The sequence below is a fragment of the Oncorhynchus keta genome, unplaced genomic scaffold, assembly GCF_023373465.1.
Source record: "Oncorhynchus keta strain PuntledgeMale-10-30-2019 unplaced genomic scaffold, Oket_V2 Un_contig_5841_pilon_pilon, whole genome shotgun sequence".
In the NCBI taxonomy this organism is placed as follows: domain Eukaryota; kingdom Metazoa; phylum Chordata; class Actinopteri; order Salmoniformes; family Salmonidae; genus Oncorhynchus; species Oncorhynchus keta.
Genome location: NW_026288539.1, coordinates 3806 through 7027, shown reverse-complemented (window position 1 = coordinate 7027; position 3222 = coordinate 3806). Strand labels below are relative to the sequence as shown.

The 3222-nt window shown below is 59.2% G+C and overlaps 1 long non-coding RNA gene across 1 annotated transcript; it reads left to right on the top strand.

Annotated features, from left to right (window-relative positions):
• Positions 1–1333: 1333 nt before the first annotated feature.
• LOC127925555 (uncharacterized) lies at positions 1334–2945 on the top strand. Its single transcript, XR_008121342.1, has 3 exons — positions 1334–1426; positions 1649–1732; positions 2850–2945. It is a non-coding gene; the product is annotated as an uncharacterized LOC127925555 (long non-coding RNA).
• The last annotated feature ends 277 nt before the right edge of the window (positions 2946–3222 follow it).

Here is a 3222-nt window from a genome sequence, read left to right as displayed (position 1 = left end):
AGAAAGAGAAGAAGGAGGAGGAGGAAGAGGGGGAGGAGGATGAGGAGAAGAAGAAAGAGAAGAAGGAGGAGGAGGAGGAGGAGGAGGAGAGAAGGAGGAGGAGGAGGAGGAGGAGAAGGAGGGGAGGGGAAGAGGAGAAGAAAGAGAAGGAGGAGGAGGAGGAGGAGGAGGAGGAGGAGGAGGAGAGGAAGGAGAGGAGGAGAAGAAGGAGGAGGAGGAGGAGGAGGAGGAGGAGGAGGAGGGGAGGAGGAGGAGAGGAGGAAGGAGAAGGAGAAGGAGGAGGAGGAGGGGAGGAGGAGGAGGAGGAGGAGGAAGGAGGAGGAGGAGGAGGGAGGAGGAGAAGGAGAGGGAGGAGGAGGAGGAGAAGGAGGAGGAGGAGAAGGAGGAGGAGAAGAGGAAGAAGAAGAAGAGGAGGAGGAGGAGGAAGAGGGTGAGGAGGAAGAGGAGGAGAAGGAGGAGAAGGATGAGGAGGAACAGGAGGAGGAGGAGAAGGAGAAGGAGGAGGAGGAGGAGAGAAGAAAGAGAAGAAGGAGGAGGAGGAAGAGGGTGAGGAGGAGGAGGAGAAGAAGAAAGAGAAGAAGGAGGAGGAGGAGGAGGAGGAGGAGGGGAGGAGGGGCAGGAGGAGGAGAAGGAGAAGAAGGAGAAGGAGGAGAGGGAGGAGGAGGAGGAGGAGGAGGAGGAGAGGGGAGGAGGGAAGGAGGAGGAGAAGGAGAAGGAGAAGGAGAAGGAGGAGGAGGAGGGAGGAGGAGAAGGAGGGGGAGGAGGAGGAGGGGGAGGAGGGTGAAGGGGAGGAGAAGGAGAAGGAGAATGAGAAGGAGTAGGGGAGGAGGAGGAGGAGGAGGGAGGGGCAGGAGGATGAGAAGGAGAAGAAGGAGAAGGAGGAGGAGGAGGAGGAGGAGAAGGAGGGGGAGGAGGAGGAGGAGGAGGAGGAGAATGAGGAGATGGAGGAGGAGGAGGAGGGGAGGATGTTGAGGAGGAAGAGAAGGAGGAGGAGGGGGAGGGAAGGAGGATGTTGAGAGGAGGGGGAGAAGGAGGAGGAGGAGGAGGAGGAGGGGAGGAGGGAGGAGGAGGAGGAGGAGGGGGAGGAGGAGGAGGAGGAGGTGGGGAGGAAAAGTAGGAGAAGGAGTAGGAGAAGAAAATCAAAAATATTAAATAGAGAGGTCAGAGAATTGAACAGCTTAATATCCGATGAGAAGAGGGGGCAGGGACAGAGGAGGAGGACAGGACAGAGGAGGAGGAGGGGGACAGAGGAGGAGGACAGGACAGAGGAGGAGGACAGGACAGAGGAGGAGGAGATAGGATGAGATTAGGTGAAGGAGGGGGACAGGGAGGAGGGGACAGGACAGAGGAGGAGGACAGGACAGAGGAGGGGGACAGGACAGAGGAGGAGGACAGGACAGAGGAGGAGGAGATATGATGAGATTAGGTGAAGGAGGGGGAGGAGGAGGAGGGGACAGGACAGAGGAGGAGGACAGACAGAGGAGGGGGACAGGACAGAGGAGGAGGAGATATGATGAGATTAGGTGAAGGAGGGGACAGGACAGAGGAGGAGGACAGGACAGAGGAGGGGACAGGACAGAGGAGGAGGAGGATGAGATTAGGTGAAGGAGGGGACAGGACAGAGGAGGAGGAGATATGATGAGATTAGGTGAAGGAGGGGGACAGGACAGAGGAGGGGGACAGGACAGAGGAGGAGGACAGGACAGAGGAGGAGGAGATATGATGAGATTAGGTGAAGGAGGGGGACAGGACAGAGGGAGGGGGACAGGACAGAGGAGGGGACAGGACAGAGGAGGAGGAGATATGATGAGATTAGGTGAAGGAGGGGGACAGGACAGAGGAGGGGACAGGACAGAGGAGGGGGACAGGACAGAGGAGGAGGACAGGACAGAGGAGGAGGAGATATGATGAGATTAGGTGAAGGAGGGGGACAGGACAGAGGAGGGGGGACAGGGACAGAGGAGGGGGAGGACAGAGGAGGGGGACAGGACAGAGGAGGAGGACAGGACAGAGGAGGAGGAGATATGATGAGATTAGGTGAAGGGGAGGGGGACAGGACAGAGGAGGGGGCAGGACAGAGGAGGAGGACAGGACAGAGGAGGAGGACAGGACAGAGGAGGAGGACAGGACAGAGGAGGAGGAGATAGATGAGATTAGGTGAAGGAGGGGGACAGGACAGAGGAGGGGGACAGGACAGAGGAGGGGGACAGGACAGAGGAGGGGGACAGACAGAGGAGGGGGACAGGACAGAGGAGGAGGAGATATGATGATTAGGTGAAGGAGGGGGGCAGGACAGAGGAGGAGGACAGGACAGAGGAGGGGGACAGGACAGAGGAGGGACAGGACAGAGGAGGGGACAGGACAGAGGAGGAGATATGATGAGATTAGGTGAAGGAGGTGGACAGAGGAGGGGGGACAGAGGAGGGGGACAGGACAGAGGAGGAGGACAGGACAGAGGAGGGGACAGGACAGAGGAGGGGGACAGGACAGAGGAGGGACAGGACAGAGGAGGGGGACAGACAGAGGAGGAGATATGATGAGATTAGGTGAAGGGGACAGGACAGAGGAGGGGGACAGGGACAGAGGAGGGGGACAGGACAGAGGAGGAGGACAGGACAGAGGAGGGAGGAGATATGATGAGATTAGGGTGAAGGAGGGGGACAGGACAGAGGGAGGGGGACAGGACAGAGGAGGGGGACAGGACAGAGGAGGGGGAGATATGATGAGATTAGGTGAAGGAGGGGCAGGACAGAGGAGGGAGGACAGGACAGAGGAGGGGGACAGGACAGAGGAGGGGGACAGGACAGAGGAGGGGGGACAGGACAGAGGAGGAGATATGATGAGATTAGGTGAAGGAGGGGACAGGACAGAGGAGGGGGACAGGACAGAGGAGGGGGACAGGACAGAGGAGGAGGACAGGACAGAGGAGGAGGAGATATGATGAGATTAGGGTGAAGGAGGGGGACAGGACAGAGGAGGAGGACAAGGACAGAGGGAGGGGGACAGAGAGGAGGGGAGATATGATGAGATTAGGTAGAAGGAGGGGACAGGACAGAGGAGGGGGACAGGACAGAGGAGGGGGACAGGACAGAGGAGAGGGACAGGACAGAGGAGGGGGACAGGGACAGAGGAGGGGGACAGGACAGAGGAGGGGGACAGGACAGAGGGAGGGGAGATATGATGAGATTAGGTGAAGGAGGGGACAGGACAGAGGAGGGGGAC